We start from the raw sequence: 26661 nt of genomic DNA, 5'->3' as shown, positions 1-26661 counted from the left end.
AATGAAACGATCAAAACTATAGGATCTAAGTAAAAATCAATGAAAATTATATATAAAGACGTGCAAATATATTTTTCTTAAAATTTAATTGAATATATAAACTTCATTTAATTTTTTTAATTCAAAATATTCCTAACAAAGATAACATATTGAACTAAAACTTACGTTTTGAAAATAGGGGAAATCCGTTTAATCAAAACAAAAATCCGGTCATGACTCGTGCAGATAACCTCCTGACTTTTGAAACTTAACATTAAACCTTTGAAAACTTCTAAACTAACCCAAATAACCCCTTATCTTTAATTGGTCCACTATTTTACTAAAACAATATACAGTAACTCTAAATTTGCGCAAAAGGAATGAAGTTAAAGGAGATATTTGGTTAATAACATATTAAACTTTGTTAGTAAAATAATAGAATAAAATTATTTGTCAAGTTTTAAATATACATGGAGTAATATTTCTGTGAGTGGAAGTTTAGGAGAGTTTTCCCCCCTCATAATTTAGTCTAATTCAAAATAAGTTTCCCTATATCTTTTCTTTTGACCAATCATAATCAATTAACTAATAGAATACCTTACATTTCTTAATTGATGAATCATAACTCACTATCTTGCATATAGTAAAACCATCATGTAACAGTTATGAGTATAAGAATTAATTTTAACACAACTGCGGTGGGCGAAAAAAGACTGGTTTATTTTTATACATTTAGTAACAATAACAGTAGCTATTCATTAAGAGACACTGGTAATGACTAAACTAAACTAAACTATAAGAACTTCCACTGGTGATCGCATGAAACACAAGTAATTAACATAGTTCGTTATATAGTCCATCAATATTAGGGATACAGAAATCCTACATCTAGAAATTATAAGACAGAATATGAATAAGGTTTGGGATGTCTCTAATCAAAGCTATTTTGGAGAAGACTGCATGTTATCAAAAGCCATTCAATATGGGAAAGATGAAGAGGGAACAAAAAAAAAAAAACAAAAGGATTGAAAGAGCTTGGAGAAGAAGAAAATTGAATAGAACATGAGGCCTCTAAAACTTAAAAAAGGTACAAGCCTAATTAAGACGAAATGGGAAAAAATAGTAAAAAAGAAATTATTAAAGATAAAGAAGTTCCACATTTTGTGTCTAACCAAATGGCTTAATTAAGCTATTTTGGTGAAGTCGATTATTATTAAGTATAATTAATATAAAGAATTTAACATTAATCTTATATTGAAAAGAGTTTTTGTATGTTATAGCCTAATTCAAATAAATTTACCTATATCTTACCTTCCAACCAATCATATATAATCAATCAACTTATAGGATGTATATAAGTATGACATTTTTCAATTGATCGACCAATCACAAATCTCTATCTTGCATTAAAAAAAAACACATTATATATAGTTCTGAGTACAAGGATCCAACATTTCAATACTACAGGGAAAAAACGCACCGATACATATCGATGTCAATTTGTATCAAATAATAATGATAGTTCTCCAATGCGAGATACTATATATACTAACTTTGCTAGCAGAACTTCCAACGGTTATTGCATGCGACACAAGTAACATAGGCCGTCATAGGTTCATCAGCACTGCGAGTCTGCATCTGGTAATACGTGCACTCTCTTTTCCCACATTTCTTGCAGAAGAATTGATCAGTTGTGGCTTTTAGTTTCTGTCCTCTCTCACACTCAAACAAGGCTTTCCTTTTGATCTTCTCGTACTCCTTCTTCCTTTCATCACTAGCCATGTCTTCTGTTCTCATGTCGACGAGCCTCTGGCTCGATTTCTCCGAGCAGAACTCTTCTTCGAAAATCTGGATTTTTCGGATCCTTGAGGTTGAACATCAACGACCTATACCTGATCTTTTGAGGCCCCTAAAACAACCCCAATTCTGAAAAGTGCAGATTCCACTTCTGCAGAGATAATCGGGTAATCTTTAATCGAATGGGCTTCAAATCATAAAAAAAGAGAACGCCTCCTATTTTCATTGTCCCGCGTGCAATCGTTAGATTTAACGTTTTTTTTTTGCTTTTTCAATTTAAATAAAAAGTTTTTCAGCTTGAATAATATTAATCTTTAGCAACAATATTTTCCCCGTTTCTTTTTTTGTTTTTGTTTATTTCCTTATGACTATTTTAATTCGACAGCCCATAAAAGTTCGGATATTTTTTCTTGGATTTTTAACTCGTGTTTGTTTTAATACATTAGGTAACAATCATAACAATAGCAATCCATTAAAAGACACTAGTAACAACTAAACTAAACACTTCCACTGGTGATTGCATGAAACACAGGTAATTAACGTAGTTCATCAACATTAGAGATAAAGAAATCCTACATCTATAAATTATAAGATAGAGCATGATCATATAAGGTGTTATGTTTTTGTAGTAATGACAATAGTTCGATTAGTTAGTTTATTTAGATTTAAAGATTTTTTATTAGGATTTAGCAGTTGGGGAGTGTGAGTATTGAACATATAAATACCGAGATACTTGACTTGTAATCTCTCTAATGATCAAGAGTATTATTCCAGAATCCCCCAGTTTCGCAATTCCTCTCAACCTCTCTTTCTCTCTAATTCCCTCAGCTCCTCTCAGTCCTCTTCTTCTCATTTCTTTTAACCCTCCTGTTCATCTCTCCAAAACGGCTTAAACCATTTTGGAAAGACTAGCTAGTATCAAGAGCCATTCAATCTCAGGGAAAAAACCAAAAAAAAAAAAACAATCGAGGAAAAAAAAAGAGAATTATGAAGAATAAAAAGCAAAGAGATTGAAATAGAAAGTGAAGAAAAAGAAGAAGAAAATTGAATAGCACTTAAAGCCTCTGAATTTTTTTTTTAAAAAAGTGCAAGCTTAATCAAGAAGAAGAAAAATGGGGAAAAAAGTAGAGACCAAATACGAGATAAAAAAAATTTCACTCCAAAAATATATATATTTAATTAAATGACTTAAGTTATTTTGGAGAAATTTAACTATCAAGCATAATTAATATAAACAAATTAACAATCTCATATTGTGAGTCTATTTCAGGAAAAAGTTTATAGCCTAATTCAAAATGAATTCACCTAATGTCATATTTTTGACCCAACTTATAGGATGTGTATAAGTATAAAAATTTTTCAATTTATCATTCACAACTCACTATCTTGAATAAAAAAAATTATCTGTAGTTCGAGTACAAGAATCCAACATTTCAATACTACAGGGAAAAAAACGCACCGATACATATCGATCTCAATTTGTATCGTCAAAATAATGATTTCGTTCTCCAATGCGAGATACTTTATATACTAACTTTACTAGCGAACCTTCCAACGGTTATTGCATGCGACACAAGTAACATAGGCCGTCATAAGTTTCATCAGCACTGCGAGTCTGCATCTGGTAATACGTGCATTCTCTTTTCCCACATTTCTTGCAGAAGAATTGATCAGTTGTGGCTTTTTAGTTCTCGTCCTCTCTCACACCTCAAACAGGCTTTCCTTTTGATCTTCTCGATCTCCTTCTTCCTTTCATCACTAGCCATGTCTTCTGTTCTCATGTCGACGAGCCTCTCTGGCTCGATTTCTCTCCGAGCAGAACTCTTCTTCGAAAATCTGGATTTTTCGGATCCTTGAGGTGAACATCAACGACCTATACCTGATCTTTTGAGGCCCCTTAAAACAACCCCAATTCTGAAATAGTGCAGATTCCACTTCTGCAGAGACCCTAATCGGGTCACATGCTTTACTCGATCCATGGTTTGCTTCATCATCTTCATCATCAACCTCCCCAGAAACCCTAGAGAAACGCCTCCTGCAGGATTTCCCTCAGTCTGTCCGTGTTGCATCGTTAGATTAATCGTAGTTTTCTTCTTTGCTGCTTCAGGATCTTGCTTAACAGTTGATGCAGAAACAGTTTTCTCAGCTCTGACACGTGAATCTTGTACCTTAATCTTTAGCAGCGAATGATCAGTCCGATTCTGAACCTCGTCTTCAACTTTTTTCTTTCTTGTTTTTGTTTATTTCCTTGATGACTATGGCCTTTCCAAATCTCGACCACGCCCATAGCGAAAGTTCGGGATATTTTTTCTTGGATGCGTCGTTAGGGCTCTGACATGTTTACCCACCTGGGTGGATACAAGAGTTTGATAATCGACAGGAATTTCTTGAGCTGCTTCAGAGCATCAAGGCATCGATGTTTCTTCAACTTCGCTATTATTGGTTGAAGTCGCCGCCGCCCACGTCCGCCGCTTTCTTCACCGCTTCGTACAGTCGGATCAATTTCCTTCTCCATCGAAGAACCCTAAAGAGAATTTCTACGACTTCGTATGTTAAACTGAAGCGTTTCTTTGTGACGATTATACAAAGATTACTGAGCTTTTTAAGGATCTATCAATTTCTTTCAAGGTCACTATTTTAAACAAAAATTTGAGCTATTAAAATCCATTTTGAATTATTTATAGTTTTAGAAATAGCTTGTTTAAGATTAAAAAATAAATGATGTTTAGATAATTTAGAAAATTTATAAAAAGATGTTTATTTTGTAAAGATTTTATAGAAACATTATTTACATTTGATTATGATAATAAAAAAATAAATTATTAGTTAGTTATTTAAAATTTATAATATATCCCTGTATCTCGCAATTTAAAACATTTATTTTATTTATCCCATCAAATTATTTTCAAAGGCTACAGAAAGTAACTTTTAAAAGAATATTTTTTTAATTCTGATTTTTAAAAGTTTAAATACGTTAAATATAAAAAATAAAAAAAATAATTTTTTTAAATTAATAATTGACTTTTTTTATAAAATAGCTGAACAAGTAGATCCTTAGTTTATTTTTTATCGTTATAATATAAGCTTGAGTTTATTATTCTAAGTTAACTTTAATTTAACTCATTATTTTAAGTTAAATATTAAATATTATTTATTCAAAATTTCTGGTTGACCTTTCTTTCAGTTGTGGCTTTTAGTTTCTGTCCTCTCTCACACTCAAACAAGGCTTTCCTTTCGATCTTCTCGATCTCCTTCTTCCTTTCATCATAGCCATGTTTCTGTTCTCTGTAGACGAGCCTCTCTGGCTCGATTTCTCCGAGCAGAACCCTTCTTCGAAAATCTGGATTTTCGGATCCTTGAGGTTGAACATCAACGACCTATACCTGATCTTTTGCGGCCCCTTAAAACAACCCCAATTCTGAAAATAGTGCAGATTCCACTTCTGCAGGACCCTAATCGGGTCACATTCTTAACTCGATCCACGGTTGCTTCATCATCTTCATCATCAACCTCCCCAGAAACCTAGAGAACGCCTCCTGCAGGATTTCCCTCAGTCTGTCCCGTGTTGCATCGTTAGATTAATCGTAGTTTTCTTCTTTGCTGCTTCAGGATCTTGCTAACAGTTGATGCAGAAAACCGTTTTCTCAGCTCTGACACGTGACTCTTGTACCTTAATCTTTAGCAGCGAATGATCGTCCGATCTGAACCTCGTCTTCAACTTTTCTTTCTTGTTTTTGTTTATTTCCTTGATGACTATGGCTTTCCAAAATCTCGACCACGCCCATAGCGAAAGTTCGGATATTTTTTCTTGGATGCTTCGTTAGAGCTCTGACATGTTTACCCACCTGGGTGGATACAAGAGTTTGATAATCGACAGGAAATTTCTTGAGCTGCTTCAGAGCATCAAGGCATCGATTTCCTCAACTTCGCTATTATTGGTTGAAGTCGCCGCCGCAGCCACGTCCGCCGCTTTCTTCACCGCTTCGTACAGTCGGATCAATTCCTTCTCCATCGAAGAACCCTAAAGAGAATTTCTACGACTTCGTATGTTAAATGAAGCGTTTCTTTGTGACGATTATACGAAGATTACTGAGCTTTTAAGGATCTATCAATTTCTGTCAAGGTCACTATTTAAACAAAAATTTGAGCTATTAAAATCAATTTGAATTATTTATAGTTTTAGAAATAGCTTGTTTAAGATTAAAAAAATAAATGATGTTTAGATAATTTAAAAATTTATAAAAAGATGTTTATTTTGTAAGATTTTATAGAAAACATTATTTACATTTGATTATGATAATAAAAAAATAATTATTAGTTAGTTATTTTAAAAATTTTATTAATATATTCCTGTATCTCGCAATTTTAAACTTTTATTTTTATTTATCCCATCAAATTATTTTCAAAGGCTACAGAAAGTAACTTTTAAAAGAATAATTTTTTTGATTCTGATTTTAAAAGTTTAAATACGTTAAATATAAAAAATCATAAAATAATTTTTTAAATTAATAATTGACTTTTTTTAAAATAAGCTGAAACAAGTAGATCCTTAGTTTATTTTTTATAGTTATAATATAAGCTTGAGTTTATATATTCTAAGTTAACTTTAATTTAACTCATTATTTTAAGTAAATATTAAATTTATTATAAAAAAATTTCTGGTTGACCTTTCTTTATGATATAATTAAGGGGATATGATGGATTATGTATTTGGATTTGGCAAAGATTGAATCAGATTTCATCGCTTCGCACAGTTGGATAAATCGGATAGAATTCTCTTCTATCCCTTTCCCATCTTCCTCCCCTCTTCTTTCCTCATTTTTATCCACAAGATTATAAGATTTAAACAGTTTAGATTTGATCTAATTTTATATTTTTTACTGTATTTTTAAACTTTTTATAATAAATTTTGACAGTTTGAATTTTATTAATTATCTTCTTTGATGATTTAATATTTTAAAATAATTTTATTAGAAATCAAATCTAAGCTATTCGAATAATCTTAATCTAATATGTAGAAGAGGAAAATGAGGAAAAATGATAGAAAAGGAAGAGAAGAGAACCCTACCATTAAATTGATTTTTAAAAAGTAAAAATTGGTTTACTCACTGAAACAGTTTTTAATTTTCTTTGCTAGGAATATTTTTAAAAATTTATAAATAATATATTTTTAAATTTTTTAAATACTATATGCATAAAAATTAATATTTTTCCCTTTTTTTATTTTTATTTATAAATCATACAATAAATATATAAAACAATATTCAATGATTAAATCATAATAATTTTAAATTGAACATAAGAATCAAATTGTAAATTAACTATTTGACAAAATATAATAGAATTTATTTACACAGATTGAATGGTCACCCAGATCAAGGAAACGGAGGGAAAAAGGAGAATAAAACAGCGGGAGACCCCGCCGCCCCTACCCATGTGATGGTTTGTTTGAAACAATAAATGTCGAATATATACATGTGGAGGGGGGGGGGGGAGAGAGAGAGACAGATTATGACCAATTTATTTCGAATCATGTTGAAAAATTGTTTAATTAAAATTAAAAATTTTCTGTTAATATATTTAATATTAACAGATATCGGTATGTTAATTAAAGAAACAAATCAGTAATAAATAAAGTTTAAAACATTACTCGAATAATTTCAATCTTACGTTGGAAAAAATATTCTATATATGTTAATGAATTTTACCTAATTGGAACAATTTCACTTAAAGGGAAATTAGTTATGGTTTACATAATGTTAGGGAAAATTCATGTAAATCCCGATTAGTTTCAATGAATTAAAAAATTAAAGTATAATTAAAAAATAATATTTATTTAAAAAATATACTTATACAGGCCATATTCTTATCAGTTGATCCTTCGTTGGTTTGTTTTATATTAGTTCTAGTAGAATTGGAACAAATAGAAACTCTAATTAGAAGAAGGGTGGGGTGAATCAAAAATAAAAATGAGAGGTGAAAATAATTAAAGAATAATTAAAAATATTATTGATGCATTATAAGGAATGTAAGAGATAAATGCTAAAAAAATTAAAAAGGAAAAAAAAAAAGAAACTTGCAGCTCAATTGAAGCAATACTTTTGATAAACGATTTTTAGGCGTTTCTCTTTTGATAGTTTACAGTTTTTGGAGCCGGTGGGTCGTAGTGGTTTGGCTTTGGCTTACTCTTCGTTTTTCTCTTGCTCTGTTCTTTCTATTTGGCCTCACTAGTTGCATGCTCGTAGTTATGCCAATGGTTTGGTGTTTTTATTTCTTTTTATTACAGTTGTCCTGACTTTTCTGATCATTATCAGTTGTGGAATTGGATTTTGTTGAACGCCCCTTCTATTTCTGATCCCTGACTTCTAATTGATGATTTCGACCACATTTCTGGTCCTAAAGATAAATCTAGTTCAAATTCTTCCCTACTGATGCTTTAACGTTTTTCAAATTTGTTGAATAATTGTGGTTTAATTGATATCCTTCCTTCAAATGATTGGTTTACTTGGTGTAACAATCGTAAAGGGGCCTCCTTGTCAAATAACGTATTGATAAAGCTCTAGTTAATGCCCCTTGGTGTAATTCGTTTTAATCATTATCTCTTCAAATTCTTCCTCTTGCTGCCTCATCAGATCATGCACCACTTTTGTTTAGTACTGATAATGATCTTCAGTTCAAGAAAATCTTTCGTTTCGAAAATGCCTACGATCCTCTCTGATTCATTGGAATAAATTTTTAGTTGGCAAAATTTCTTAACGAATTACTTTCCTTGAAAATGCCTTCATGGTGATTTTAACCAGTCTCTTGATTCTACCAACCTTTTTGATTTGAAAAATGAACTTCAATTTTGGTATGATTGTGGTGAAGAATCTCTTTGGGCACAAAAATCTCGATTAAATTGGACTTTGCTTGGAGATAGGAATACAAAGTTTTTTTAATACTATGGTGAATAGTTGTCGAATTAATAGGCATTTAATTAAAATTAAAGGGGAGGATCGCTCCTGGATTTCTTCCCCATAATGACTGTTCAGCAGAAAGTAATGTCTTATTTTAAATCCATTTTTATTAGGCAAACCTGTTTCCACATATGAAATTGAAAGAGCAGTTTTTCAAGGCTGATAGTTCCCCTTGTCCGGACGGTTTTAATGCCCGGTTTTTCCAACATTTTAGGATGGTCGTTTAGTATTATTAATCAGGTGTCTCACTTTTTTTCCCAATAGATTTCTTTTAAAGGAACTAAATTGTACCTTATTGCCTTGATTCCTAAATGTGAGAACACCAACTCTTTTAAAGATTTTCATCCTATCAGCTCAGTCTTTGCAATATTATTTATAAAATTATCTCCAAAGTCCACTGAAATAGGTTAAAAGCTGCGCTTAAAGAATTATTTCACCAAATCAACGTGCTTTCTTGAAGGGTCGTTTGATTAATGACAATGTTCCGTTAGCATCTGAATGTATGCGTAAACTCCATACCTTTTTGCATGGCAAAATCTGGCTGGTATGCTTTTAAGGGCGATATTGCAAAAGCTTATGATATGGTTTCATGGGAATTTCTTTGCAAAGTAATGTAATTCATGCGTTTTCCCACTTCGTTTATCCAGTTAATCATGCAATGTATATCCACTGTCTCTTATCAGATTTTGATCAATAATGGCTCTCCATCTGAACCTAGTTTCCTAAGAGAAGTAGACAAGGAGATCCACTGTCGCATTATCTATTCCTACTTTGTGCTAATGTCCTTCTTGTATGATTACATAAGCAGATAATTTTGGCTGGTGACAAGGAATCAACTTTCTTGGTAATAATTTACCCATTACACACATTATGTAAGTTAATGATACCCTCTTGTTTCCAGTGATAATTTACCAAATTACACATTTTTGCTAAATTGCTTTTTACCAAAGAAAATGAAAGCAACACTTTTTTTTTTTTGGAACTAAAGTCAATAAGTATTGAATATCAAATGATTATAAAGGAAAGGGCCTTCAGAACAAAACCTAAAAGCCCAAGTGAGCAATCCAGCTAACAAAGGCAGTGACAATTACAAAAATACCCGAACGAAGGACAACAACAAACTTGAAAATGAGAACAAACCAAAAACCACACATGACCCACTTTGTAATAATTCAAGACATGTAGAGAAGAGATGAATAAGCTCACTATATCGAGACAAGTAAACTTTTCAAAGAAAGGCCAAAAACTAATTTTTTAAAAACTCTACGGGCAAAGAACGCTGATCTCCAAAGAAAAAAGGAAACTAACATATGATAAAATACCTCGTAGGATTTGATAGTCCAAAGCCGTAACAGCTTTGGAGTTTTTAAAATATTTTCTGCATGCACCTTAGTAAGAAGGACATGAGAAACGCAAAGCAGACAAACTCACTGCAAGAAAACAAGAGATTTGGGACAGAATTTTGTTAGGGAATATAAAGAGTTACAAATGAGTCTCAAATCCATTCCAAATTTTGTCCCAAATATTTGACCTGGATTTTGAAACACCAAATTTTGTCCCAAATAAATTTTGGGATGCAATTTTTGTATGCATTGTGTCCCAATTTATTGTGACAGAATTTGGGACAACAAATAGATGGTATTTCTATTTGAACATTTTGAATTAACTTGTTTGAGTTCTTTTTTTTTTTCTTATTTCTTTAATTTATGAACCATTTCATGTTATATACAAAAACTTTTAAATGGTTACCACAAAATGATGCAAGAATTAAGGTTAATTGGAAGAAAAAGTGTGCTGATATTTTGAGAAAATATATGACTAGAGTTAAGAGTTCAGGTATTAGATTCAAATTGGATTCCACAAATAGTGGATAGAATTAGAAGCACAATGGAATAAGCTAAAATGTCATGACAAGAAACAAAAGACTAATTAAGGTGAATCAAGCCTCTTTCAAAGGAGGAATGAAGAATAGATGTAGCAACATTCTGTATCTAAGTATATAAAAAAGATGGTAAGTTTTCTCATATTGAATAAATATTTTTCATTTTTGTAAATAATTGTAGACTATAGAGCTTAAGAGGAAGCAAACAATGACTCAGCTATTTAAGCACACACATCAAAATGAAAAAACTAGACAATTTGACCAAAGGTCAACTAATGTATATGTAAGTATACATATATTTCTTTTTTTTTTTAATTTTTCATTGAGATTATACTAATGGTCAAAGGCTTGACTACCTATTGTGGGAGTCATTTTATCATTGAAAAATTTTTGTGCTTGATAAAATTATGAGTTAGACTTGAATAAAATTGATATAAAATTGCATCTCTTATTATATTTTCATGAAATATTAAACCTTTCCACTTTAATTTTTTTTATAGTCAAATTGTCAATTTATTAAGTTAAATGAACGCTTATCACCCAATTTGTTGAGTTATAAAATTGAGTTAAATTATAATTTAATTATCTATCTTTTTATAGGAACACTACATAACTTTAAAGTGGTTTAATAGATCCTCTAATCAGGAAGAATTCTCGAAAATGAATCCACCTCTTGAAGAAGTAGAAGAAAAGGACTATGTTGATAATATAAAATTGTGGTTGAAAGCTATTGGTGATGTTAATAGGAAGGGATGCATTTTTTGCATTGAATATGAGACTCCTTCATGTCATGGCTCTTATTCTATAGAGGATGCCTTTTGCCATGGAAGACTTCATCTAGAATTTGAGAATGAGTTGCAAAAGCATGTGGATGCTTTGACAAAGATGAACAAAAAGCTTGAGTCAATAATAAATGAGCAACAACAAGAACTCTAAATTGCCAAAAGAATGTTAAATTTAGGCATATGCTACTTGTGGAGAGTGAAGATGAAGATGATAAAGCTAACTCATGCTTCTATTTGATTCTGTTTAGTGATTATAATGTTCTTTAGCTACTTTAAATGCTTTTGAATGATTTCACTATGGTTTGATATTTGAACATGATTGTATCATATTTTAAGTACTACATGAGATATTTTGTTCTAAGTTAAATTTATTATAATTTTACTGATTTATATATATAAAATTATTATTGTAGGTTGAGGTTATGAAGTAATAATGGAGAAAATAACAATTAAAATTAAATAAATAATTAATTTTTTGCAACAAATTTGTGACAACATAGCTCTTCACAAAATTTGAAATGCGCTTGATATTTCCTTCACAAATATTAGCAATATTTGTGATGGACAATTCTCCACAAACTTTTGAGATAGATTTATGTAAACAATCCATCACAAATTTGGGACGCTTTTGTGACACCAATATTCATCCCAGATTAGGGACAAATATTCCGTCTCAAACTTTTTGTCCCAAATTGCAACAGATTTTGAAATTTCATTATAAAAAATTGTGACCAACAAAATATCAACGAAAGACTGTCCATCACAAAATATTTTTTGGTAGTGATTATTATTGGAATATTTAGTTATGGATTAATATTAATTAATAAGCCCAAACAGATTAGTCTTTATAATCTTGTGTGGACCGTGATAGGTAAACCACACAAGTGAGCCTAATGGGTAGAGGCCAACCTACAACCCAATAGCCGTCAACCCAATAGCCGTCAATTATTCCTTAAATATTAATTGATTGAGTTAGAGATAATAAAATATAATTAATTAATTATTTTAATAAAGGAATTACTAATCTGATCTTTATAAGTTGATCAATCGATAACCATTAAATACACGATAACTTTATCTACTCAATTATCTCTGTACTTTGTGAAGACTCTAAAATTTAATGAATTGTGTGTCTGTTTACAGTCAAGATAATCGAGATATCTCTAAGCGATCATAGATTCTTCAAATACACACGTTTCTTTATTCTATTTTATTTGATTATATACGAATTGAGATATTAAATACAACACTGATTATTACTGAACAAACTAAATAACAAAAAAGAAACACAGGAGCAAGACACGAGAAATTAAAAGACAAAATTCAAAATACTGCAGTGCTTGGCGTTGAACTTCCATGATGCTACAATCCATGAAGTTCCCTCTTATCATCCAGCTAAACGAGGCTTTTTTGGAAAAAAACCTCATCAAACCCAGAAAGCAGTGCCTGCTCTGTTTCACTGTTGCAAAACAGAGCAAGTTTCCTCTTGCTGGGAGCAGAACTGTACGAAACCTCAACTCAATCATTTCAAGCTGCAACAAAACCGAGATCAGCAAAGGAAGAGTTGTTTGGCAATACAAAGGTTGAGGAGCCTCCATCATGGTGTCAACACAAATAAGAAGCAAAACCATCCTGAACAATGCGTGTTGAGTTACGGTGACCTCCATCAAGATTAGTGACATGCATGAAATCATAAAAAGTTTGATCCTACAATACGCATGATGCACATGTATCCTTCGTGCTAGAAATCATGAGTAATTAATGGCTCTCTCGTATTCCTGGGAAAATGAGAAGTATCTGAATAAACAATGAACCCAACGTCTGCAAATACTGAATCATAAGACGGCAGGACAGATATCGCAGTTGCTACTCTAGGAAACATACAACAAAAAATTAACCAATGTTTGCGTCTTTTACGGGCCAGAGCCTCAACAAGCAAGGAAAACTCCAACAAAATTTAGTGAGAATATCCCAGTAACCGTGGTTTCCAAATCATCTGTTAAAGGAAATTTCAGGGCCATTATTAAGCTTGGTGAATTTAATTGTCTTGACAGACTGATATGGAGAAACAACTTACAAAATGTCAGCCATAAATTTTCGCTTTGATGTGACAATATGGATCATCAAAAGAATATCCTTTACATCACGTGAGAAATACTTGAAATAGTTGAGTACATTAAAGTTGATGACCACTGACTTAGCATTGCCTTAAATCTTATCCTGAAGATATTTAAGTGTTTCTTTAGAGTAATGATGATCCTCAAATTTGGCAGCTTTATAGGTCGTATGGTCTCTTAAATTCAAACCCATCTTGTATTTCCCAAGTTTTTCTTTTATTCGCAGCACTGTTTTTAGACATGGCATGAGTTAGCGACTCCAACACATCTTCAACATGCAAGCTGCCACGTGATAGGAAGGAGATTGGGCAGGACAAAGCCATAACAATTAGAACAAAACCGTCCGACCTGTTCTAGTTCAATGGAAATATCTATCTCATCACCACACCATTAGGAATCTTAAACGAAAGGCCATTAGAGAAGTTAAGATAATCAGAAAATGAAAGTTTGAAACGAATGTCACTCTGTTGGAACTGAAACTGTGGCAATTAGAACACTGAAATTTGCCAATAAGAGCTGCAGTAGATTTGGTATGTAACTCAATGGGTAAGGGTGACCCAATCAAACGAACACACACATGAAAAGATGTAAAAGAAATCTTAGAAAAACGATTGATATTCAATCCAGGCTGAAACAAAGAGGCGTAGCCTTGTAAGAGAACCAATTTCCTTGATGTAAAATGGAAGCAATACTTGGTTGGCCAAAATAATAGAAAGCAGCGTTGATACAATTATTAATATATAAATTTTGATAATATTTTATAATTAGAGGAGACAATAGAGTAAAAGAAGAGGCAAAACCCACGTTGATAGACAAGTGGGTCCCAAATTTTCTTTTGCTTAATATAAGTTACATAAATTAACATAAACGTTGAAGAAACTATTCTATTCATTCTTCGTGAAACTTTTGCATTTGACAGCAAACTTAGATAAAGTCCCTGTGGATGACCCATATTGTTCTTGAAGTGCTTGAGAAGCAGCAATTTTGAGAGCATTCATTCTATGGTGAATTGCTTCACCTTCTTCACTTTGCATTAAGCTCTTCACAACCTTAGCAATTTCCTGCCTTCCCACGATGGCTTGATCGTTACATTTTGGTCTCAAAGCCACCTTGAGATCATCACTTACCAAAGCAGCATTTAGTTTCTGCTCAGCAAACAGTGGCCATGCTATAAGTGGCACCCCATTAACTACACTCTCCACAATTGAATTCCAACCACAGTGGCAAACATAACCACCTGTTGCCACGTGGCTAAGCACTTGAATCTGAAAGGAGTACAAAGTGTTAATATGTTAATAAAAGTCTAATTATTTCTTTTTAATTATAACCTGAGAGTTTAGGGTTTGGTTTGGATAGTGAGAAAAGTAGGAAGAAAATATGGAGGGAAGAAAATTATAAGCAGAAATTTTCAAAAATAATAACTTTTTTACTATTTTTAAAAGCTTTTCCTCTTAATTTTTCTTCCTCCTTATTTTTCTCCTCATTCAAGGGTAAAATTTTTGTACTACGATCTACATCTCTTATCTCAGCCCACAAAGTCAAGTTATTTCTATCAAGTATCAAGTTATAAGCTAGTCAATAAAAATAATCAACTTATAAGGAAACTATATCTATAAACAAGTAATTTGTTTATTATTTGTTTTTCTTTTATTTTTCATTGCTCTAGAACTTTTTTATTAGAAAAATATGAATTTTTAAATTATTTTAGGTGTTTTTTTGCTTAATTATTTTTCTTTCCTATTTTTCTCCTCATCCAAATGAAGGAAAAGATAAGCAGTTATTGAAATCTTGGCATGTAATTGGAGTCTTTTTGTATTGTTTATTTTTTCACTTGCACTTTAGGTCTTATAATTTCCTGATGTTTGTCTATATATTATGATGGAAATATATATGTATGTGTGTATGCAAATTCTTATCATTTTTCTCAATTTTAAATTAGGTATTTGCAGTTTTTATGTCTTAATTGAGTCCTTATAATTTGATCAAATAAATTTTTTAACTCATAAAATTAAAATCCTTTAATTTTTTTCTTTACAAAGAAAATTAACTTATATGTTTTTTGTTAAATGAGCGTATAACTTCAGAATTAATTCCATAATTTTATAACTGAAAATTTATATAATTAAGTTGTCTTTTAAATATTTTTTTACACATATAGAATTTTTATAAAAAAATTAATAAGAATGTAAACGTTACATAAAAGCAAAATTTCTTTTTTTTTAAGAAAAATTTATTTTTTTATTTTGGTTATAAACTCCAAAAGTATTTTTGTTTAGGAAATTTAACAATTCCTTATTAATTTTAGCCGTCAAGTATTAACATATTTAATTGATCAAATTATAATTTCTTGTACTTTACTTGCGTTTTCCTATTAATTTCTATACTTTTTTTTAATATTTTTTATCTATGTACTTTTATTTTTTATTATTTTAGATCATTCTAAAATTTTTATACTTTATTCATGAAGGAACATAAAATAATAAAAAATAAAAATATAGAGAACAAAAATAAAAAAAATACAAGTACCTAAAGTTATTTTTTCTTTCAAATGAATTATACAGACTTAATTTAAAAGTAAGAAAATTATAAGAATTGGCAGATTAGTTTTTCCTATTATAATTATTCTATTCTTCTGCTAAAGTAATCCATTTAATTAAATTGGAAAGGTATCATCTTTCATCCCTAAAAGAAACGGTCATAATTGATGTACCTGAGGTGCCCAAAAAGGAACCACCAAGCCTTGCCCTCGTGTCCTCTCCAAGAAGCCACGTGGCAGAAAATGCAAAGGGTCTTCATTCTCAGCACTAACATCGGCAACGGTGCCAAACCTACTTGGAGGCTTATAAACCCATAAGAAATTCTGACCACTCAGTTCCAGTCCCATTGCCAGCTCATCCAATTGCTCATGGGAAAGGGTCCCACCACTTCCAAAGCATACATAAACCACTGAGTTAGGGGCCTTCTTGTCTAGCCATTTCAAACATTCATGGGTGGATGATTCAGCATTTTGAGTAATGGGCCCAATTGGGTATACCATTGGGCCTGGCCTTTCTCGCAAGGCCTGTAATGGCCCAGGTTCCATTTCCCCGAAGGTGTTGACTAAAATACCGTCTGCCTAGGTGGAATCGCTGTCCAGCTTGAAGAAAAATCTGGTACATCTTGTCGCTTCGATCATGAAGCGAGTCAGGAAGATCACTACCATGGACGGGGATGCAACCTGTATTTTAATCAATATTAATATTTATTTTTTTGGCCGAGATATTAATAATTTTTTATTAAATGTTTAAAAATTATTTAAAGATTACGGACGAGAAGTTTTAGTCTATTGGCAAAAAGGCGTGTTTAAACTTTAAACTGTAAAGTGTACGTATTTTAATAACTGGGAATTTTTAAAGGAAAATGTGTACTAAATAAGTGTGTTTAACGGCAAAATTAATGTCATTTTTTTGGAGAAAAACCGAAAAAATAATGTCATTTACAGTTATAACATACTTCCTCCATTTTTTATTTTAAGACAAAATTATCTTACACATGACAATAATATGATTTTAACTAATTATGTCTTAAAATTTTCCATCAATCCAATTTTGCCCTCAAGTAATGTTTATCATTTTCTTAATTTTACTCTAAAGTGAGTCAAGCCTTTTTCCTCTTTAATTAGAGAAATTTCTTAAAAAAATATTAATTAATCATTCTTAAGAGTTTGTAAATTATCTTACCTATGGAAACATCACATAGTCCAAAATTTATCTTCTAATTATGCATAGCGGATTACTATTTTCTTTTTCTTTTTTTTTTTGGCAATTCACATTAATCTGATGTGAGAAACACTGACCTGGAATCTTTATGGGTTCTGTTAGATCTTTGAACTCACAAGAAACTGCCTTATCTAGCTCTGAAGAATACAAGCAGAGTGAAAGCATCATGGCCGTTGAAGGGAAATACACAAACGACAAGACGTTTTGATCCTTCATAAATTCGATAACCTGATCTAACAAAGCATCCACAATCACAGCACAAACGGGCGACGTTTCACTCACGAACGACTTACTCAGCTCTTCATAAATGCAAGGTAGAGAACGATACATGCTAATCTGCACTAGAGTCGCAGGGTTAGTCGTCTCCTTCGAAACGACGTCGCTCATGTTGGGAGGAGGAAGAAAAACGTATTGAACGCTTGAATTAGTCAAAGAATAATTACGAAGGGCTTCGAGAAGGGCTTTTTGGGCATTTCCAGAGGATTCGAGTGTTGGGATGATGAAAGTGCAGCGAAAGTGTGGGTGAAGATAAAGGAGACGTTTGGAGAATTGGATCACGGAGAGTAAGTGGCTGTATATAGGAACTGAAACTAGAGCTATGTGAGTTTTCATACTGGTCTCCATAAAAATTAGGGAAGACTAAGTAATCACTAAGCTTTAATTTGCTTAATTGCAAGGATTATGTGGGAGGAGGAATATATGGGCTTCTTATTTATCTATGCTTTTGTCAAGATGTAACTGTTTTTCACATATTTAAACCTATTAGTGAAACTCCAAATATAAAACAGAAAAACCACTTAATTAATTGAAACTTTTATTGTGTCATAACTGATCATTTGTTTTCTTTTGGAATTTTAAGGGAAGAGGGAAGTTTGGATTGATTCAATCACGAATAATGATTATATATATATATATATATATATATTTTTTTTTTAATTTTACTAAAATTATATCGCTATTTCTTTATTCGAAACACACACACATATACACACATATACATAGATTTCTTTAAAAATATAAATTAGATAATACAATTATCGCTCGAGACTTTTCTTTCATTCATACATACAAATACATTCACACATACATATACATAATTAGATTCCCAAAGCTTTCTCTTTCTTTCTTTTTTTTGAACTATGCACATATGTCACACCATCACATACTAAAAGTAGAGATGCCTCATAATTAATATTCAAAAAGCTAAACTGAATATTAAATCAAAAAGGTTAGTAAATTTTTGTTTTTATGATCTAACTATCAAATTAATGACATAATATTTAAGTGAAAAATATTAATTAAATAATATATATATATATATATATATGATAAATAAATCCACAATATATCTAGTTATTAATAAAATAATAGTGTATGACAATAAATCAATAATATTATAAATTATAATTTTAGAATTTATTAAATATCAGTAGATCTTAATTAAATTAAATATGATAGATTTAAAAATATATAAATTTGCACCTATAGCTGTAAATATCTTCCTAAAAAATATTTCCAAATCATATTATATATAACTGAAGAGTGTAAAAATAAAGTTGGCTAAATCATATTATATATAACTGAAGAGTGTAAAAATAAAGTTGGCTTTTAGTATTGTTTAATTTTTAAAATTTTCTGTTTTTCTTTTTCATTTTAGCCTTTTCTTATATTATATTTAGGCTCATCCAGTTCTTAAAAACATGTTCTAATTTTTGGTTCAACGCTAGTCAACCCAACTCCACCATGAAAATATATTTTTTTTGGTTCAAATTGAGTTATTAATGACTCCGTTAACAGTCCCATCCAGTCATTAAAACAATGCTCCCAACTCAAAAATGCTATGCACACACTAATAATAATGTATATTATAACGAATGCGATCCTTTTTTTAAAAACTTGAAAACGTATTTGATAATATACTATCATAAATGATTAATTTTTTTGCCTTGGGAAAATAAATAGGAATATATTTTATTTTTAGTGAAAGATAAAAAAATAAATTAAACTAAGAAAACTGTGGATGACATTATTTAAGCTGAAGTTATTAACAAATGAAACTCCCATGACATAATTTAAGTTTATGTCTTTTATTTTTTTCATTTACTTACCCTCTTTTTCTCTGTTTTGTTCTTCACATTGGGCTGTTACCACTTACCATGTCTTTAAATTAAATGCAATTATGTTGGGAAAAAAAAAAGGGGTTGTGTAACTTAGCTTCTTAACCATTAATAACAGTAACAGAAATCACTTTTTCTCCTGCGTTTTGTCGAAAAAGAATATCGAGGAGTTGTGAAACTCGTTCATAACTAGCTAGATAACTAAATCCTGAAGTAAAATAATGCTAGAATAAATTAGAATAATTATTACCTTGAAGCATATTGTAGTATATGGAAATTTCAGATCCGTGTTTTGGTGAAGAGAGACTGCTGAGAGAGAGAGAAACTCACTATAAATATACAATGATGACAAGCTTACACTCACGAAGGCAAAAATAATGAAAAATATCCCTAGGAGCGTAAATGAAATCATTGACAGCATATATGTTTTGTAAATTGGAATCTCTTCCAATATATTCAAATTGAAATATTTCAATTTATTATGATTTATTCAATTAAACTCAATCTATTTTAAAATAATGCATAATATAACATAAAGATTATGCTTACAATATTATTTTAATTTGTTTAGAAATTTGTAATTGATGATTAAATCACCAACATTACACCAAGTTTCATAAATTAATTGAGCCGTTTATTTAAGATTTATAAATAAGCCTAAGTAAAATAACTAAACCCTCTATATTATTTAATTTAGTAAATAATGCGATTTTCTATACATTTTAGAAACACCTTACAATATAGGCAAAAAAGAAAACGAGTTAAGACACAAAACAAGAGCGAGCCTAAGTAAACTTTCTAGAAAAAATGAGAAGTTTTCGTTTTTAATAAACTAGGAAGAAATGCGGCAAGAGAAAGCCAATAAGAAAATCATAAAACAAAGCCAATAAGAAATTATTATGGAAAAAACTTATATATTTAGTTTTATATACTAAATTAAAGTAGTTGTTTTTAATTAGATCAAAGCATGTTTTATAGATTATTTAATCTATAACAAATTCTTATTATTAGTATTATTAACATATTAAAATTCACATATCTTAATTTGATTGTATAAAATTATATTAAGCATATATAAGGTTAAGTATATAAATCTTGCTCAATTATTACATGCCATGATAATGGAAAACAATGTGATCATTACTTGTTTGAGAAATTGTTGCATGGACCAGGTGAACAATACCATTCATTGTTTATCTAATAAATATACTAGTTCAATCAAACAAAATCTTATATAAAATATTTTTAATGATTTTATTTTTGAAGTGCCACTTTAATTTATTGGCTTTTCTTTCTCTCTCATCACCAATGTCATAATAAATTTATATTTACAACTATATGACGTTACATGTTCTTATTTTTACAAATTCAGGCTCTAGATATAACAATAGAGGCACTTTGACAAAGGCAGTGATGGTTAATGAGGCACATGTTTTGTATGCAGGTGACGTCCTCGATAATCTATATCAACATAATGAATAAAGTGGGGGGGGGATTATATTTGATCGTCATCAATTAACAATCTAAAAGTTTAAAGCTTGCACTATTAGAGGATTAGCCCTTAATAGCAGTTAATAAATAATTTTTATAGCGGGGTTAAGAAACCCTGTGTTATTACAGGAGATGATAAAAGTCAATGACTTTCTATAGCAATTTTCCAACTATTGTAGTAAATAACTTTCTACAACAATTTTGAAACTGATGCTAAAAGATAGCACTGCATGTAAATAATTAAAAATATATAAAACTTTCTGTCGTGATTGAGAGATACAGCTATCGTAAAAAGTACCCCTTTCAACATTGATTATTAGCAAAATCGATGTTAAAATGAGAACTCTTTACAACAATTATAGTAACAACTGCTGTAGAAATGGATGATTTATAGAGCAGTTATGGTCATAATATAAAAAAAAATATTTTTCTTTAATATTACATTTATTCCTATACATTTTCCCATCTTATAACACAAAAATCAAATCCAGCCAACCAGAATAATTCAAATACACATATAGAAACCAAAATTCAATCTAAATTCAGTAAAAATTATATAAAACTATCAAATGTCTATACAATTTCCTAAAACTACCTAAACCTTATATATCATCCATAACATATTGTGTCCAATGTGTGTGGATGTCATCAACCTCTTCCTTAGAAAATGAATCCACAATGTCAAATATCTTAAATATAAAATGACCATTAGCTAACTCAAATAGCAATAAAATAAGCTTTTCAAAAATATATTTATCTTATTAGTAAATTTAATCATATCCAATGTGATGATGTTGAGCATGTATCTCATCACATATAAGCCGCACAAACTAGTCCTCATTGGTTGTCTATGGCTCTGCATAAGAATGTATAAGAAATTAATAAGAAATCCCAATAATTAAATAAGTTTTTAAAGTATTAGTTTACTTATCTTTGGCTCAATCCACATGGATCTTTGAACTCATACCCATGCTTTTTCAAGACCATATTTTGATATGTCCTGTGATCAAGATCACAAAATTAGTAACTAATACATCTACAAAAAATTAAATTAAATGGTTTTGTACTAGTATACTTATGTGTCTATCATATTCTTCAATTCTTTCACAAGTTTGTAATAGAGAGAACTTAAAAAGAGGATAGTGTTACTTTTCAATAAAAGAACAAACAGCTGCCAATAATCATTGTAAAATAGGGTATGAGTTAGAGTAAATCTACATTGACAAAAACTATTAATTCCAAATTGATCTTTACCAATGCACATATAGAGCCATAAAAATATCCTTCTTAACCTCACATATTCTCTCCTAGAGGTACAAGGATCTTATCTCTAGGGTATTCCCTTTCTCTATCATGTTATGTAAGTAAAGGGATTTAAAATTATTACCTTTGCTCAATGTGATGTATAAATGATGGAGGTACCTTCTACGATAATATAATCATGTTAGTTTACCAAATTTGATAAGTTATTTATATTCAAGGAAAAAATACTTCCATTATAAATAGCTCAACTTGTGTTGCGGTGAGCTAACTTTACACATATTGGACATGCTTTGTTAACCTTGACATTATACCCTGACCAATTCTCTTATATGCAGAAAAATCATTTATAGTACCAAAAATTATAGCATATAACTAAAAATTTTTCTTTTGATTTGCATCAAACACATTCACAACTACCTTCCACAACTCTTTCAAGTCTTTAATCAAAAGTCTTAGATAAATATCAATGTCATTTCCATGATGTTTTGGTCTCAAAATCAGCACAGGCAGCATCATGTACTTCTATTTCATGTACAATCAAGGTGATAGGTTATAAATCACCAAAAGAATAGACCATGAGCTATGTATACTGTTAAGGCCATTGTAAAGATTCATTGCATTAGTAGAAAGTCCAAGCCTGTGGTTGCTTGGCTTATTGCACGATTTAGGAAATAATTAATTAATTTTCTTTCATTAAGAAGAATTGGCTAGATGTCAAAGTTTTTCATCAAATTTCCTCTCATCTGTATGCCACCTAAAGTTCTTTGCATCATTAGTATTTGCAAATAAGCACTTGAATATTAATATAAACAAAAGATATCAGAAGACCTTTGCAAGAGTTCCCTTCTCTTTGTATCATATTGCCTCACATTTTAGACACTTCTTCTCCTTTCAAGCTCTTTTCTATATAACACGTAGTCTTTAGACCATGTGTGTATCATACCCATTAGATGTAAGACCTTATTGGCATCATAGTATTGACTTGGTAGTTCATTAGCTTTTGGAAATATTGTTTTCAAAAACTCTAGCAACTCTATAAAACTCTTGTCATTCTACCCACTTCTTCCTTCAACTTCAATATAACCGATTTCAACCACCTAGATAACAGAACAGTGTGAAATAGTTGCAACCGATCTTCATCCATATCTAACCAATTTTAACCAATTTTTCTCCACGTCTTTGTACAAGTTATCATACACATGTTCTCTCTCAAAGGCCCTTTCCCTAACATCGCAGATCATGTTATTTAACTAATCTTTATTCATATCTACTTCATCAATATTATCCACATATTGAGATGCAATTGTTTATGCCAATTGTTCACCAAGCCATATCCACACCATATAATTCTTGCAAAATCCATCAAAAATTAAGTGCTCTCGTATTTTTGCTAACCTAGTCTCCTCTCATTTAAGCAATTCACATAAAGACAATAGAAGCTCCCACTATCGTCCACATTATTGTTTTTAGCAAATTTCAAAAATTCATTTACTCCATTATCATACTCCTCACTCGTTCGTCTAGTATTTATCTAACTACAGTCCATATTTCACTATACAAAGAAGAATAGATTTTTTTGGATTATCACTATAAAATTATATTGAAACACTATTAACGCCCTAAAATTTGAATCACTAGAAGGGGAGAGAATAAATTTAAATTTCTTTTGGTAGAATCTTTCCTAAAATTAAGGCTTCTCCAACTCAATTTACCATGAAAATAAGGTCTCAACAATTGCAAGAAAATATTTTAATAAGTATGTACAAATTTTGACAGAGCCCCCTTAAAATTGAGGCCAACCAAAAAAAAAAAATCTCAATTCAAAATTTTAGCAACAACAACAATTCATGCCATCAACAGTCCATACAAGCCATCCACAACAATCAAACTCAAAGCAATTCATAAAATTTTGGTAAAGTCTCCTAAGTGATAATTCAAATCAAAGGCAAATCCATAACAATCCATTCCTAATTCACAAAGTTTTCATTTAATCAAACTCAAAGCTCAAAACAACTAAATCACTCTCCTAGCTCCTAAGTCAAAATTTTGGCAAAATTTTCCCTATAAATTTGATCTCCGTAAAATTTTAAACTCAGAAAATTTATCTATTTATCATTCAAATCAGTTCAATTTAAAGTTCTAACATACAAAACTGAAATTAAACTTCAACTCATATGGGCAACCATAATTCTAGTAAATTTAATCAACTAATTCATAAAAAAATTAAATTTATCTAATTTAATCAACGCGTAGAAAGTAACTCCAACAACCACCACTAAAGCTGGAGTTTGAGAGGAGCAGAAAATTTGTTGAACCCAAATAAAAAAAATTCAAACATAAGTAAACAAAAATCACATTTAAACAAAAACTAGGAGAGAAATTGAAGTTACCTCAACTTTGAGAGGAGAAGAAGGGTGATGATGACGCGGGGGAGGATGCGAAACAGAGAAGAGAAAGTGTGGGGAAAGAGACAAGACAAGGACGACGGCATAGACAATGGCATGGAGGAGTTTATAAGCTCTTAGAGATAGTGAGCTATATGAAAGAAAGACTATGAAGAGGTTGGAGGGTCATTTTAAAACACATACGACATCGGTTAAACAAACAAATTAATGTCATATCATCTATCTACAATGGTGAGTCTCAATAAAACCACTACAGATAATAACTAATTTTCAACTTTTTAATCCTAAATTTCTTCTACATCAAGAATCTTGACATCCGATATTGAAAGTTATAATTTCTTAATTAAAAAATATTTGGGATATACTTTCCATAGTGGCTTCCTGGGGACCTATTGTTGAAAGTACAAACAACAGTGGGTGTCTAGGAACTTGCTATTGAAAGTCCAACGTTTCACTACAAAAAATACTGCAATAGAGACGGAAGGTTGCCACGGTTTTTCTTGAACCGTAGTTAATCCCACATGTTTGTGAAAAAAAAAAATCACTGCTACAAATTTTTTTCTTGAAATTAATTAAAGCCACGGTTTTTACACAAACCGTGACTCATTCCAACTACTATAAATCTACCCCCTCATTTCAATTATCATTTTGGTATGCTCTGTATCTCCAGGTATGCGTCTTCCCTTTATTTTCTTTTCCTTTTTTATGTTTTTATATTTATATTTTTATTATATATTTTTAGGCACTTTAAAAATTCTCTAACTTACTAAAAATTTGGCATTTCGCATTTCAGTGAGCACTCGAGGTAATTTATTTTTTATTTAATTGTTTGATTATATGAAATATCATGTATAACAATTAGTTTTTTTAATATGCATTTGATATCAAATATTTAATCTTTTAGGATGAAATATGACATGAATTTATGTAGTAGGATTTTAGTAGATTTAAATTTTTTATTACTTATTTTTATTCTATATATAGAATAATTTAAATGTTAAATTAATTTTTAAATTAAATTTATTTTCTCTGCTAAAATTTATGGTATGAATGTTGAGATTTTTATTGTTACACTTTTTATATTTATTTAAATAATAAAAATATGTTTAAATTTCATGCTTAAATATAATAAGTAGTAAATATTTTTATTTTATATAGAAAATGGATAAATCTTGAATATCTAAACTTCACAACACAAGAGAATTTATGAACGGTCTAGAAAGATTTTTAAATTTTTCTTTTATTAATAGTGATGTTGAGGGTAAAACAATTTGTCCTTGCCCTAAGTATAATTTTAGAAAATGGAATGTCCTTGCCCGAATTTCCTTGCCCTAAGTGTAATTTGTCCATCCTAGATATACATGTTGGGTTTTACATGGTGAAAAACGTGAACTTAAAGTAACTTCTTCTAGTGGCTAGTTAATGTAGGAATTAGAGAACAAGGCAATGAGATTTGTGATCATATTCATGAATTGATTTGTGATGATTTTGGAGTGCAAGAAGAAAATGAAACTTCAATTCAAATTGAAGATTCATCACAAAATCAAAATTAGAGGATGAATGAAGAGACCAAAGAATTTTTGAATTGGTACAAGATGGGCAAGAGCAACTATATGATGAGTGTGAGAAATATTCAACATTATCATTCTTAATTAGATTGTACCATATTAAATGCTTGTGTGGTATAAGCAACAAAGCTTTATCTATGATTCTAGAATTATTAGTAGATGCCTTTCCATTTGTAAAAAATTTCTCTTCATTTTCTAAAGCAAAAAAGACTCTCACTAAGTTAGAATTGGAATATAAAAAAAATTAATATTTGCCCAAATGATTGTATGTTATATTGCGGGGAAGATGACAAAGAATAAATCTACAAAACATGCAATATATTAAGATGAAAATTAATATCTAAAAAAAAAAAAACAAGTGAAAAAACTTGCAAAAATTTTGAGATACTCTCCATTAAATCCACAATGGAAACAACAATTTATGTCATCTAGAACTGTAACGCATATGAAGTGGCATGCTAATGAAAACAATGTTCATGGTTTCATGAGGCATCTAAGGGGTTTTGAAATATAAAAAATTTTAATATGAATTATCCAAATTTT

The 26661-nt window shown here is 30.4% G+C and overlaps 3 pseudogenes; all 3 read right to left on the bottom strand.

Moving 5' to 3' along the window:
- Nucleotides 1–1467: 1467 nt before the first annotated feature.
- On the bottom strand, nucleotides 1468–4291 carry LOC129289208 (transcription elongation factor TFIIS-like; annotated as a pseudogene).
- A 640-nt stretch (nucleotides 4292–4931) lies between these two features.
- LOC129289207 (transcription elongation factor TFIIS-like) lies at nucleotides 4932–5788 on the bottom strand (annotated as a pseudogene).
- An 8612-nt stretch (nucleotides 5789–14400) lies between these two features.
- Nucleotides 14401–17886, bottom strand: LOC129289205 (hydroquinone glucosyltransferase-like; annotated as a pseudogene).
- Between the last annotated feature and the right edge of the window lie 8775 nt (nucleotides 17887–26661).

This window comes from Prosopis cineraria, unplaced genomic scaffold (genome assembly GCF_029017545.1).
Source record: "Prosopis cineraria cultivar Desert tree isolate PC_DT_omini unplaced genomic scaffold, ASM2901754v1 PC12, whole genome shotgun sequence".
NCBI classification, from domain to species: domain Eukaryota; kingdom Viridiplantae; phylum Streptophyta; class Magnoliopsida; order Fabales; family Fabaceae; genus Prosopis; species Prosopis cineraria.
Note: the sequence above shows the minus strand (reverse complement) of the source record. Positions and strands in the feature narration are given on the sequence as shown.